The sequence below is a fragment of the Aethalodelphis obliquidens genome, unplaced genomic scaffold (genome assembly GCF_003676395.1).
Source record: "Aethalodelphis obliquidens isolate GAN/ISIS:26980383/991018 unplaced genomic scaffold, ASM367639v1 scaffold5, whole genome shotgun sequence".
In the NCBI taxonomy this organism is placed as follows: domain Eukaryota; kingdom Metazoa; phylum Chordata; class Mammalia; order Artiodactyla; family Delphinidae; genus Aethalodelphis; species Aethalodelphis obliquidens.
Window position 1 is genome coordinate 4,234,494 of NW_020837949.1, and position 15,484 is coordinate 4,249,977.

General features: G+C 46.1%; 1 pseudogene; it reads right to left on the minus strand.

Annotated features, from left to right (window-relative positions):
• Positions 1–442: 442 nt before the first annotated feature.
• Positions 443–1,465, minus strand: LOC113618512 (PAX3- and PAX7-binding protein 1-like; annotated as a pseudogene).
• Between the last annotated feature and the right edge of the window lie 14,019 nt (positions 1,466–15,484).

Here is a 15,484-nt window from a genome sequence, read left to right on the forward strand (position 1 = left end):
CAATGACTGTTTCCTACACTCAGGGACGCACTGTGCTCACCTCTGTGTGGTGGAGGCCAAGACGGAGACTGTGACCTTGCCTTCCAGGGCTCACAGTGCAGAAGGGAGACATTCTCCTTGGTCTAAGAAAATAACTCTTATTTTATTCTTTTCCCCCTCTGCCCAAACTGACTTCTGCTGACGCCCCTCTGCCTACCCAGTGAGTCTGTTGCCAATATCTTAAATCCTATTTCCTCTGCTCACCCTCAAGCATATCACAGTGACAACTGGGAACAAAATCTGCCGAATAAATTCATTCATTCTTAGGGCAAAATGATTGGGAGCCCCCTTTAAATGCCTGTGTTTTTTGAATTTAAGAGTGCTCCTTATATTAAAGCAAGAATTAATACTGAACAGCTTAAGGAACTTTGTAAAGTGCAAAATGTATAGACAGAGAATGGTATTAAAGCAAATGATAGCTCTTCAGGCTGACAGGTCTACATTCCTTCTGAGACTTCACTTCTCTCATGCTGTGGACGCTTACAACAGACAGCATGACCCAAAGTGTGGACACTTGCAAGAGGCTTTACTCTCTGTGTTAGGTTTTCCCTTGAATGTCTTGTTTCCACACCAGAGCACCCGACGCGTTCTGAGAATTGTATCTGCCGAGTATACCAGGCATCCAAAGAAGTTTTCTAAAAAGCTGAGGGATTGTCCTTTCTCCTTTCAGAGTCAGGAACCACTGTTTGGAGAAACAATTGATGCCACTGGGGACTTTTTTTGATGCTGTGATTTCCATCTTCTGAATTCTGAGAAACCATGGAAATGTATCTATTCAGTAAACATCTATCAGTAACTCCTGACGACTTTTATTTGAGAAAATACCATACACTGAAGAAAATTCCCTAATAGCTTGACTAAAGACCAAAACTATCTTTGAAAATACCAATAAGGCCCCCAATTTTTGTTTTCTAAGACTTTTTTTTTTTTTTTTTTTTTTTTTTGCGGTACGCGGGCCTCTCACTGTTGTGGCCTCTCCCGGTGCGGAGCACAGGCTCCGGACGCGCAGGCTCAGCGGCCACGGCTCACGGGCCCAGCCGCTCCGCGGCATGTGAGATCCTCCTGGACCCGGGCACGAACCCGTGTCCCCTGCATCGGCAGGCGGACTCTCAACCACTGCGCCACCAGGGAAGCCCCTAAGACATTTTTTTTTAATAAAAGGGCGTGAATACATCATCATCTAAAGTTCTTCTCATTCCCAATATCTCCTACATATTTTGTATTTGGTTCTGGCTTTCAAAATGTAATCCCTAGCCAGGATCTGTGTATATTTAAGCAGGGTGAATTACCCTGGGCTTGAATTCACACCAGGTAAGGTGACTCACCTGCTCCTCCTCTAGTCTTCACCATCTCTGTAAACAGATGCTCAAACCCAGGACCTGGGACTCACTCTTGTCTTCTCACCGTCACTCACCTTCATACCCATCACCATCACCAGGTCTTGTCATTTCCGTATCCACATCTGTGGATCTGAATTCTCACTATCATCCCCTGTCCGGGGTAGCCATAACCTTTCACCTGAACTGAAACCACAGGCTACTAATTGGTATCCATTTCTGATCCATTCTACACATAGCTGACAAAGCCTTATTGGTATATCACTTCCTGTTCAAAGCCTACAGTGGTTTCCGTTCACAAGCAGGATATCCGACAGAATCCTTACCAAGGTCCAAACAGCCCTGCATGATCTGTCCTCACGCTCTCCTTCATCTGACTCCCTATTCTCTAGTGATAGTAATATTCTTTCGGGTTCAGCAAAGATCTCTTCGGAGTCAGGACCCTTGCACGGGCTACTGCCTCAGCCAGATGTTAAGTCAGAGCAGCCTCTGCGAATTATAACTTTAAATTGTGGAGTCAGAGAGTCCTTTCTGAGATCTGAAGAGTGAGTCCCACCCTGTTCACTAGCTCAGAGCACATCCCTTGAACCTATTAAAGCCACGCTAATGACCTATCTGTTTTTAGTCTGCCTCCCTACTGGACTGTAAGCCCCATGAGGGCAGGGGTATGTCTGTTTTCTTATGAAGAACACCCCCTTTGCTTGCAAACTTCCAAAATAACTAAGTGCCTACTTAATAAATATTTGTTAAAGAATGAATTAATGTTATTTTTCCTTCTAAAATCTGGCTTGCCCCAGAATGTGTTACTTTTTCTTTTTAATCTAAACTCAGGGTTTTTTTTAATGCAAAAGACTGTTTCTGAGAAACAGAGCGCTCTCTCTCACTCAATTCCATGTGTTGCTGTAACAAATACATCTCTGTGTTGAGCTATCACAGGTTTTTAGATTTATTCCTCACTCACGTGAAACTCATGTGAGTATTCTTGACCTGCAGGCAGCTTTCCTTCTCTAGAAGGAAACCCAAGCCCCTTCCATGTGGGAAGCAACCTGTTCAGTTGAAGCTGTGAGGATGTGCTGCTCATTTGCATCAGGACCAGAGGAGGAGCGTGGTGGGAGGGGCACAGGATGCTGTGCGCCCAACCTGCACTCGCATCCACCTGGTGGAAATCTGTGACCTGGCACACAGAACCGCAGGAGAAACGGGGAAATATGTTCTAGCCCCAAAGGAAGAGAAAGTGATTTCATGATCAGTTCAAAGACAACCCCAAGCTTATCAAAGAATTGTGTTTCAAGAATTCGTCTCTCACTGAAGTTGCTTATTCTTTGGAATGCACTTGGTTCTGCCTGCTCCCTCCCCTATACCACACAGGCTGGGTCTCTAAGCCAGTGCACAGGAAACAAACCCAGGAGAATGACGGCTGAGTTGGCCAAGATCGCCACCCTCTCCCTCTGCGGGACAAGGTCGCTAAGTCACCACAGGCCTCTGTGATCCAAGGCAGGAGCGACAGAAGGAGATGCCCAGGGACTTTAACGTGAACAGACCTGGGATTGGGGCCATGTGGAGGGGAAAGCCTCTCACAAATAGTAGCCTTAACCTTTATTCACACGCACCTTTCAGGAATGGCTAAACCCCCAGGACCCCTACCCCTCCAGCTCTCCCCACTTGTTCCCATTTTCCTCCTTCCCCTTTCAACTTCTAACAGAAATACAATTTGTTTTCCTCTGAAGTGTGGGGGAAATCTTTTATTTAAAATTCAATAGCTTGCGGAAAATTCTCTGAGTCTCAAGGGTCCTGCATGCGCCTTTGGGTTTCCCTACAAGGACTTAGTGAAAAAAAAGACAGAGAACTGTTTTGCATGTGTAGATAACTTTTTAGATTTACTGTCTTTTCTGAGATTTTCCACAGTTTGAAACAAAAGTAATGTGCTTGCTCTAGGGCCATCAATTATCAAAGGTGGTTCCATGATGGACCAAAAGTGAGAAACCTCGGCTAGAAGGAATAAATTAGAGAAATAAGAGACTGAAGGCTGCCCCCTGTGAGCCAGGGAATAAATAATATAAAGGTAAGGGGCTGAGGAGCCCTGTGAGGCCTGAAGGGTTCATCAGGCCCTCGCACCTGCAGGAGACAAATTACCCATGAGTGACACCTGATGGAAGCAGGTGCCTGTTAATGGCAGCGCCACTTCCTTTCCCAGAGGGAAGGAGGGCAAAGACCTCAGTGGACAGGTTGACAAAAATGAACAGCGCCTGCTCAGGGAAACTCGTGGCACTTTGCTTTGCAGCGCATACATTTAATTCAGAACCACCTGCATCAACCCATTTCTGTACTTCAAAATGAAGGTGTAAGAAAGCCATTACCTATCTTAAGGCGATGACATGAAGCCCACTTTTCTCTTTTTTCTCGAAGTATATTTGACCTATAATACTGAGCAAGTTTAAAGTGTACAACATGTTGGTTTGATCCATGTATATATTGTAGTCTGGTTGCCATTGCAGTGTTAGCCAGCGCCTCTATTCGGACACAGTTATTACTTTGTCATGGTGGGATTAATTAAGAGCTGGTCTCATAGCAAGTTTAACAATTATAATGCAATAATGTTGTCTATATTCACTAGACTGTGCATTAGATCTCCAGGACTTATCTACTGGTTGCAAGTGTGTGCCCTTAAACATCTCCCCTTTTCTTCCCCCCAAGTCTGCCCCCAGCCGCTGGGACCCTCCGTTTCACTCTGTTTTTAGGAGCTTGGCTATTTTTAGATTCCACCAATAAGTGAGATCATACAGTGTTTTCTAATGCCTAGCACTCACTTCTGTTAGTTGCCTCTGCCTTTTCTCTCTACTTTCTTAACTCACTCTGATTCATCTTTTCCACTTTCCCCCATTTCTCCCTCGTTAGTTCTTAGTTGCTTCCCCATCCCGCTCTCCTCTCACCGTGTCAGCCCCGGGACCTCCACGAACTCAGATGATCTGGTCCAGCTAAGTTCCTTCTCATGCCGGGCGGCAGATGCCATACTTCCAGCCTCATTCAATTCGTGATCAATCAATCCAAAAATATTTACTGAGTGCTTGTACATGCCAAGCAAAGAGGTAGAATTGGCGGGGGCGGGAGGGCAGGCAGAGAATTTCATTCCCAGGATGTCAGAGAGCTGGCAACATTAGTGAAACGCTTGGGTTGGTGCAGACTTTGGTGTGATCCGGGAACGATCATTTATTAGTTCTGTGGCTTTATTCAAGGTGTTTACCTTCTCCAGTGTTGAGTTTTCTCATCCATAACATGGGCATTAGAAAAGTGCCTCACTGGAAGGTGCTGGTGCAGATTAAATAAGATAATCTGGAAGGAACATTTATTACGGAGCCAGCTAGCTTCGTGGCACCAACCCCTGACGCGCACTAAGATCTTATCACCTCCTCAAATTAATGCTGAACTAACAGAATGACAACACTGATCCCCCGACAGCTGTAGAACACTTGACGGCTTTTGAACCTCATCTGTCGTTTAAAGGCTGATAATTCCCAGAGTTACAGTGACCGTCTGCTCCGGCAACGCCACCACCTTCAGCCCTACATCTCCGGCCAGCATCCGGGTGAGAAAGACATGGGTTGTAGTACCAGGCAGCCAGCAAGATGCTTGGAACCCCACCTGCTAATAGGGTGTCTGCTTGATTGAAAGTCACAGGGTCGGGGTGGGTACCAGTCCCCTCAGCATCCGTCTGGAGCTTGGAAATGGCAGCGCGTGTGGGAAGCCAGAACACACGGTGGCGGCAGCAGAGCGCTTTGCAGAGTCTTCGCACAGGCTGTGATTTTATCTGGCGTTTATGTTTATTGTGGTTGGTGGAAACGTCCTCCCCTAGCAGGGGGACTGAGGCTAATGCTCGTGTACCACATAAGGTTACGCCTCAATTACGATTTCTATGAGAATCATGTCTTCGGAGACTAGCTCCTGGGGAGAGATTGCTCTTTTTTATTGTTTTGCCTGAAAATAGGAAACTCCCTTCCTGCCGTGAGGCAAGGCAGTCTTCTGACCTCCCTCCAGAAACACACAGATGCTAGCGCACTGTACCTCCCCCAGATCCCTTGATCTGGGCACGACTTGCAAAATTAATGAGTCACAAGGATTGCAGTTGCACGGGGATATTAATCATGATCCTGATTTGCAGGAGCGTCCTAACGTTTCAAAAATGTATTCTTCTCAAGTCTTATTTCACTCTCAAGGAAATTTGAGAAGCAAGGCCTGAAATTATAGTTGCTTCTCTCATTCAGGAGTAAGAGGTGGTCCAAAGTTAGCTCGATTTCCTAGGGTCACTAGAGAAAAGTCTTACGGAAGCACTGGTCTCCTGATTCCTGGTCCCGTTGGTTGATCTTCCCCATCAGAGTACATCAGTAATGCTTCCGATTTGTTCTTCTCTCCGTAGTCAGGGAGTACGTCTCGCCCAAGCTTTCGTTGTGACGTTTCTGACTTTCCTGTCCATTCCATTGCTACTGTCACCGGTTACATCTGGTCCTGAACACTCACAGTGACTCCCTCATGTCTTTACTTCTTCCATGTCCCTTGGTTCCAACATGTGTCCGACATCTATGCATTCCTTACGACCACATGATCCCTCATAAAAGTAATCTCTGAGCCTCTATTATCTACAAAATAAAACCAAACTCTTCACTCGGGCGCGAGAGACCCCTGCCTACTTGTCTAAGCTTCCTTCCAAGAAGCATCCCTCTCTCCAGTCAGCTCGAGAGACCCAGTGTTCTCAGAGGGTATGCGCGTCCTCGGACCTGAGGCCTTTCCCTGACCCTCCCAATCCCCTCCATCAAAGACCGGGTGAGCCCTGCTTGCCCTGTAAGCCTTTCTGACCACGCCAGCCAGCTGTGACCTGTCCTTCCTCAAGTCGCCTACCTCTCACCTGCCACAGGGCAAGTTCTGCCCCATGTTCCTTAAGCAGGATTTTGTTTGTTCACTACCCCCCCCCACACACAGAACCCTAGGGAACTTGACTGCACTACTTTCTTTAGGCTCTAAACATATGGTGTGATCCTCTGCACATAAGAGACAAGGGCATTTGTGTTCTTGCTGAGCTACTGAGAGCTCTAGAGCCCTTGGAGAAGGTGGGCAAAGGGGATTAAAAAAAAAAAAAGCCAAGAATTTCAGTGTGGACCTCCCAGATAGCCACAGCAATAGCAGCTAAGAAGGGTTCTGCAGTGGATGCAAAGAACTTAGTGGACTGAGTTTTTGCAGTAAGTAAAGAGAAGGCCATGAAACACTCTGAAACCTGGAGGAGGAGAACCAAGGTTCCCCTGAGGTCCCTTGGAGGGGCATTTTGTTTTGTTTTGTTTTGTTTTTGTTTTGCGGTACGCGGGCCTCTCACTGCTGTGGCCTCTCCCGTTGCAGAGCACAGGCTCCGGACGCGCAGGCTCAGCGGCCATGGCTCACGGGCCCAGCCGCTCCGCGGCATGTGGGGTATTCCCAGACCGGGGCACGAACCTGCGTCCCCTGCATCGGCAGGCGGACTCTCAACCACTGCGCCACCAGGGAAGCCCTGGAGGGGCATTTTTCAAAGGCATTCAGTGTGGCTACCAGTTTACAGAGAGGTGAGCTTCAGAAGAGAAAGTCAGGGGGTCTCCATGTCTAAACTCGTTTTTAACGAAAGTGTGTATTTCCTGTAGCCAGTTACTCTCAAAGACCTTGCTGTGCCCTGTGACACACCCCCGGGGTGAGCTCAGTCCTAAGCCCAGTAAAGGAGGCAGAGCGGCAGCCAGCTGTCTGATGCTCCCCGCGGTCAGGCTGGGGTTCCCCGTTACCAGGAAGAAGAGAACAAAGGCGCTGTGCCCTCCTCAGGGGCATCACTCTGGAGGCCACGGCATCTCTGCGGCACCAGGGCTGTCAACCTTCATCACTGGTCCCCACGCCCTCCATCCTCTCCCCGTCCAGCTTTTCATGCTCAGCGCTTGATCCCGGACCTTCCCTTTGAATAGCCCTGGGTGGGTATCTACTGTTTACTGCCTGGCTTGGACACGTCTCTCCTGCAATTTTCGAGCAAAGCCTTGTACTCTGGTTTGCATGATCACTTAACCAGAATTTTCCCAGAACCCATCCTTGCTAAAAGCCTTCTCAACCAGGCAGCTGGTCATGGCTATGTCCAATATGACCTCCTGTTCAGCTAGGAGACCTGAATGGCCTTTGGATGACAACCTGATGGGCAGTGCGGCTCAATTTCACTTTCAACTAGACCTGAAACCATTTTTGGAAAAATGAACATTCACACCAGGCAGAAGATACTGGCCAGCGGCGCGTCTGGAGATTCCTGAGTAAATCATAATTATTAACACCTACCGTTTGCAGACTGGGGACCATACGGCAGGCATCGTGTGTGCACACTCCCTCTGAGTCCTCACTACCGTCCTGTGAGTTAGGCGTGATTCTCATTCTATAGATGAAGAAGCCTATCCCCCTCTCTTTCTCCCAGATTTGCTAATAAATGCCCACACTCAACGTTCCTACCCTACACCACCCCTTTCACAAAGACCTTGTTCTGGCACAGAAGATGGTCTACAAGGCACTGCTTTAAAGAGTGAGGAATTTGGAGTTTGAGCTGGTCTCTGCTGTCCAGAATCCAAATATTCCTAAAGAATGAAGCAGGTCGTATGAATTATACACCTGACGCAGACACTGATTTCAGGACTGATTAGGAAGCCCACGAATACATCCAGCAAAAGGCAAGTGCAGCATCACTAAGACAGTTATGTCCTGAAGGTTTGGTGCGTTCTAGCTCCAGACGCAGCATCGTGGGAAATCCAAAGTAGCCTAAGACATCATCCCTGCTCTCAGGAAGCTTAGGACATAGACGTGGAAGCAAAATTCACGCACGAGATGGTTACCAGATGCTAACAGAAGTGACTAGGAGCTTAGAATTCGTGGAGTGCAGGGAGGAGGGCTCACGCTGGGGATAGAACTAGAGGGATTTGAAGGATGGGGGATTAGGATAAGGTGGGGCAAGAAAATGATGGCGTTTTCCTGCAGGATGAATGGCCGGGGAGAATGCTGAGCGTGGCACGAGCCGGGCTTCTGGGGAGACGGCGTGAAATAGCTCCGGGCGATCCCACAGGAGAGGGGTTGTGCACTGTCCTTGCCTTTCACCTTGAAGCCTCTGTCCAACCCAGGACTTCTAGGCCCCTTCTTCATTTGCAGGTTATTTCCGTGTGATCTGTCATCACACTGGTGGGATGTCAGGTGCACCGATGAGCTCACCGGGACATCCTGTGACACCATTGCTAAGAACCAGCTTTAAAGACGGCAGGGAAGTCTCCTCCCTGCCGGAGTCCTCAGCTTTGCTCTGTGGCTTTTATCACTTGCATCCTCTTCTCATCGTTTTGTGTCTCGTGGCCTCTGTCCTCTGAGTCCCCTTCCACTCCCTGGCTCTGACAGTCCGGCGTAAGGAAGGATGGACCCTAAGTGAATCCTCTGAATGGAGCACACCCTGCAGCTCCCTTGTAAAGCACTTCCTGGCTCTTCCACCGTGATGACCTTCGCCATCTCTCCCTCCCCAGCACTTGACAGTCAGAACCTCCCTCTTAGCCCTTAGTTGTAGCAGCCGCCGCCACTGCAGGGCTGTGCAGAGAGGAGCCAAGCACTGTGCCAAGCACTGTGCAGAGAGGACCGGGTGATAAGCACGGGTACGGTGTCAGGTGCCTCACACAGCTAGAGGTGTCCATACCTCGTCCGGGCTGCTCTCTGACCTGGCTTTGTGTTGCTTTGTGCTTGGAAGTAACAAAAACTAAGAGAAGGCCAGGTCCTCCCACTGTCTCATTTCTAGACTGACAACAGAGGCGTCTGCCTTCTGGAAGGGGGGACCAACGTCAAATCCCTCCCTGACTTAACACTCAGCACAGGGCTGGAGCATCCTGCATCCAGCTGCCATTCAGTTTCCATTCCGCAGCCACCCTCCAGGCAGTTTATGTTGCAGCCCAGAGATCAGAGCCCAAGCATCTCACGGGAAGCCTGCTTGCCTTCGGAATCAGGCATTTACAGAGGCGCATCTCCTCAAAGGAACTGCGAAAAGCAAAACAGTGTTGCCACTCAGCCCGTGAGGGCTCTCAAGGCGCAAAGCGTCCCCAACTCAGACAGAACCCAGAGTTCTTTCCTTGGGTAGCAAAGACCTTCTCTCTTGGGTGACCTTTTCTTTCAGCACTCCTTGCCCTGTCCCTGTTTCACTGGGTCTCTTCTCCCCTGATGACCTGATCTCTGGTCTTGAAGACGAGAAGTGCTTCTTTTTATTGCTATTGAGTTACTCTCTCAGGCAGGTCTAACCTGAGGTCCCTGCGGCATTCACAAAAGTCAGAAAAGCAAGATGTTTAAACTGGAGGGACCTAGCGGTCACCTCATCCAAGCCCCCACTCGTAGACAAGAAGCCCACGTCCAGTCTGCTGGGATTATTTGCTCAGGTTCACGCAGGCTCTTAGTGATGAAGCTGAGAGAAGGTATTTCCTCGGTTCCCCCTATTATCCCTGATGCAGATTGTGAAACCGAACAAGGAAGTGTATTCAAACTGTGTCTAAAATGAGACTAAATAAGGGATTGGCGAAGGTCTAAGAAGCTCTGTGTGATAAAGCATATGAACTGGGGGGCAGCTGACCGAGGAGGGCACCCTCAGTCAACTGAATGTTTCCAGGATCACTTGTCCTCACCGGGTTCTGAGCAGGTGAGCCTGCATGATTATTATCCTGCCCACCTGATGATCCCCAGATCCCTGTTCACTGACATTGTCCCTCAATGGAATGCACAGTCTCTTTTCAGGAGATACTGGCATGTAGATTGCAGGGAGAGTGAATATTTCACACCTCCTAGAGGAAAGGCAAAGATGCGCTCCCACCCCCAAGAGAGCAGGGGGCAGAGTCAACCGAGCTTGTCCTGTTCCCCACATGGAGGAGAGGGAGGAGGTGAGCTGTGTATCACAAACGCCAAAGCTTCTCTAATTTGCCAGCCTCTGCTCTCATTACTAACCCAGAAGGGCATGACAGAGCCCGGAGTTGCATTAAAATTCTCCAACAGGGGTGTTCACCAATAAGCAGCAAGGGTGAAAATAACCGAGGGTGGAAATAATCCCTCAAAGATCATAATTAGACAACACAAAACCCCCAACAAAAAACAAAGCAGAATCACTGGGTTAATGAGTGGCAGACTGGTAATTAAATGTGAAAACCTATGCCTTAGGATCAAGTGTGCCCTGGAAGAATGTCTGAGTTCTCGGATATGGGGAGAGGCTGCTTCCAGATGGCAAAACAAGGAACACAGAGCCCGCGGGAGTGGGGACAGCAAGGTGGTGAAACTCAGTAAACTGGGATCTCCCACAGGTCAGCATGGGAAGGTCCCAATTCCCACAGTTGGAAACAACCTAAGGGTTTCTCCATTCCAACGTTCAATTTAAAACATTGAGTGCAATATTGGTTTTTGGTGAACACTGGTTATTTTCTAAATACTAACAAGTCACTAATTTAGGAGTTCATACAGTATTTTCCAATAATGTTTCTTTTAATCCTGTTTTATTATTGTGGCTACCATGCTAATTAATGTGCGTATACAATGCAGGCATGGGTGTGGGTGTTTATGCCATTGCCCTCAAGAATTTACAGTAAAACAAGAAACATAAAATACTTGGATATTCCTGAAGAGTTCATCATTTCCTCATGAACGACTTGATTACTGAAAGCCCCTCTTCGTATATAAATAAACAAAATGATATCTTCCCATAGACTGGAAATCAGGAGAAATTATAAACTTTTTCCCCATGCTAAATCACCTCAAATTCCTTTAGATTTACCCTATACTAAAAACTCCCAAGGTCATTTGACTTCACAACAGAATTTTAAAGGGCATGAGAAAGTCTCTTAGAAACATCATTATGGGTTTTGAAACAAGTTCTGTTTTTTCAACACGCCTCATGTTAAAAAGAAATAGGAGACATGCGGGCTGGATAAGAAGCTGGGTACTTAGTTGGTGGGGGCAGGGAGAGATGAGTTATGACTAGTAAAATACAACAAACTAATTTCCAAGAAACAACGTCCACAAGAATGAACAATGCCCCAGAGACAAAGTGAAAGCATTTATTAGAAGCGTCCCTAAATAGGGCAAGGCTGAGACACGGCAAGGCACACAGGAAAGCAGGACATGTTAGAACACAAGCTGCAAGGGCTTCCCTGGTGGCGCAGTGGTTGAGAGTCCGCCTGCCGATGCAGGGGACACGAGTTCGTGTCCCGGTCCGGGAAGATCCCACATGCCGCGGAGCAGCTGGGCCCGTGAGCCATGGCCGCTGAGCTTGCGTGTCTGGAGCCTGTGCTCCGCAACGGTAGAAGCCAAAACAGTGAGAGGCCCGCGTACCGCAAAAAAAAAAAAAAAAAAAAAACAACAAGATGCAAAACTCAATGATCAACACTTGGAGATTGTAACTTGAAAATCATATTCACAGAGACAGAAAGAAGCAAAGAGCTAAACAGATCTAGAGAAGATAAAGAATCTTTGTGGATTGTAAAGAAAAGGAAATTCCCATGGGTTAAGAATTCTGAAACTACTTTGTGTTTTAGGGTCGAACAAATAAGTACATTGCAGATGATGAGAACTAAGTGTCTCACTAGCAGAGAAAGAATTTACAAATAAGGAGAGAGAAAAGCCTAGAAAAACTTCTCTGGTGCTGGACTGGGGCTGGAGATATCAATATGGACTCATGACAAAAGCATAAATACAGATGTGTGTATGCATGTGTTATATGAGTCCATATATTCTTAGCTATTTCAACTGAGGACAGCTATGGAAGCAGCAGTGACACCCCAGTATCAATGAGCACAATTATCTTCCATGGTTTGGTTTCTAAATACCATTCTCCAAAACAAACAAACAAACGAAAACGGAACTGTGGACAAAAAAAAAAAATGTTGCCTGCCATTTCAGTAAACAAAGAATGTCGCCTGCCATCCCAGTAAACAATAAATTATGCTCACCATCAAGCCAACAGCCACTGCAGCCTACCCCCACCCCTCAGAGTAACTCAAGATGGAGAAAAACAGGATACTGGCCCTAGATAGTTAAGATGCATATCAAAGGAATAATTTCAGTAACCCCGGACTCTTGCATCTTCTCATACGTAGAAAAGCACTAAAATCATTCACTTTAGATGTCTGGTTTTTTGTGAGTAGCAGTAGTCTTTTGATCTTTGACCACATTTATTTTTCAGCAAAAACACCCATTTATCCTGGCTCCTCCCTCACCTCTTTGGAGCAATTCCTTAGAGTTAGCTGAGAGGCTGTCTCCCCAGCTATATAGTCCTCAGCAATGTCTCCAAATAAAACATAATTTTCAACTTTTACGTTGTGTGTGTGGTTTTGTTTTGTTTTTTTTCAGTTGACAGAACCAAGCCTCCTTAGTAGTTGATTTCAGGACTGGAACAAAGAAAATACCAGATGAGCCTGGAGCATCTTGTGGAGCTAGAAAATAAGAAATTGCTGAACAGAAAAGCACACATATTGAAAAGGAACAGAAACCAACCTGAAAGGTCTCCCAATGGGCAAAGTTACAACAACTCAAGACATAGATAAACAAAATAAATAACTATAATACTAGACTATAACTCAAAGAATAAAATAAATATCTATGAGTCCATACTGATAAAAATAAATAACTGGATAAACAAATCAATGGAAGAAGTGGCAGTTCTTCCTCACAGGAGAATCCCAATTAATAAATGTAGAAACAAAGGGAGAAATAAAAAATCACCATTAACATAGGCAAAATATTCTTAGGCATAAATTGTAACAATATTTTCTTAGATCAGTCTCCCAAGGCAAAAGAAATACAAGGAAAAATAAACAAATGGGACCTAATCAAACTTAAAACCTTTTGCACAGCAAAGGAAACCATCAACAAAATGAAAAGACAACCTACAGAATGGGAGAAAATATTTGCAAACGATGTGACTGACAAGGGGTTAATATCCAAAATATACAAACAGCTCATAGAACTGAATAAAAAAAAAATCTAACAAACAACCTAATCAAAAAATGGGCAGAAGACCTAAACAGACATTTCTCCAAAGAAGACATACAGATGGCCAACAGGCACATGAAAAAAATGCTCAACATCACTAATTATTAGAGAAATGCAAATCAACACCCCCAATGAGGTGTCACCTCACAGCAATCAGAGTGGCCATCATCAAAAAGTCTACAATAATAAATGCTGGAGAGAGTGTGGAGAAAAGGGAACCCTCCTGCACTGTTAGTGGGAATGTAAATTGATACAGCCACTGTGGAAAATAGTATGGAGGTTCCTTAAAAATCTAAAAATAGAGCTACCATATGATCCGGCAATCCCACTCCTGGGCATATATCCAGAGAAAACTCTAATTCGAAAAGATACATGCACCCCAGTGTTCACTGCAGAGCTATTTACAATAGTTAAGACCTGGAAGCAACCCAAGAGTGCATCAACAGATGAATGGCTTAAGAAGATGTGGTGTGTGTATATATATACACACACACACACACACACACACACACTATTATACATAAAATAGATAAGCGACAAAGACCTACTGTATAGCACAGGGAACTATATTCAATAGCTTGTAATAGCCTATAATGAAAAATAATCTGAAATATATATAATATATATATAAAACTTAATCACTTTGCTATATACCTGAAACTAACACAATATTGTAAATCAACTAAACTTCAATAAAATAATGTTTTTTAAAAAAATGTGCTTTCCCTTTGGTTCAGACAGCACGGTTGTTCCCCTTACTACCCCCTAGGGATAGAAAGGTCCCCTGTGATTCATGAAAGGGGTAGTTTTGTGGCTTAGACCAGAGAAAGAAAGAAAATGAATTTAAACTAGCTCCCCCAGGGCGAGGGGCTCTCACTACCACTTGCTCTCACTCATGCCATTCCTTCTAAATTGGCATCTCACGCACTATTTACAGTCACCCGAAAGATGGTCTAAAATGCAGTGCAAGGACTGTCTCCTCGTGGCTGGTAGCACACCTCACTAGCCTTGACTTTTTCAGCCTGTAAATCTCATCTCTGGTGCTTCCTTCTACCTCTTCCATGCTGAAGAGTCGTGATCATCTCATAGCAAATACAACAGTCTTATATCTGTGGGATAACCACTCAACATATACGTGCTGATTATCTATTGCTGCATAACAAACTATCCCAAACTTCGACTTAAAGCAGTGAACCCTTATCTCACAGTCTAGCAGGGGTTTGTGGCACAAGGGCCATCATGAGGTTGCTGCCAGATGTCAGCCAGGGCTGCATCATCTGAAGGCTGGACTGAGGCTGGAAGAGGCTCTTCCCAGGGGGCCCACCTACATCCCTGGCAAGATGGTGCTGGCTGTGGGTGGGAGGCCCCCTTTCCTCACCGTGTGGACCTCTCCACGGGACTTCTTAAGTGCCCCCACCCTATATTGTGGCTGGTTTTCCCAGAGCAATGCTCCATGAGAGAGCGAAGAAGAAGCCACAGTGCCTTTTATGATCCAAGCTTAGAAATCCCATCCCATCCTTTCCACCATACCCTGCCGGTTACACAGGTTGTCTCTATTCAACATGGGAGAGGGAATAGATCCTAAGAGATTATAATCATTGAGATCATTTTGGAAGCTACCTGCCCCAATTTTTCAGAAAAGGAAGTAACGGTAAAGCTAGAATTCAGTGGTCTATAAGATGCCCACACTCTCTATCTTCATGTTGACTTGTCCTAAAAACTTCACGATCAAAGCACAGGGACACAAGCACACTTTGTTCTCTCACCTACAATGCCATGATCATTTCCCCCATCCCAATCCTTCTCTTTTGCCTATTCAGAGATGATAATCATTTGACTGAGAGCAAATCTTAATTGACAGGTGGGGCAGTGTGCATAAAGAATTTTCATCGTTGATGAGTAGATTTCTCTAACCTCCGAAGTTCTTCTAATACTCAGGGTGGTGGGATCACCCCATTAGACTTTGTGAGAGACAAAACATCTGTGTGTGACGCACACCAAGCAGACTTGAGCTTTGCAGACAAGTTGAAGGCCTCCCATAAATCCGATTTGGTGAATCACTTTGACTCTATTGCTGAGTGCAC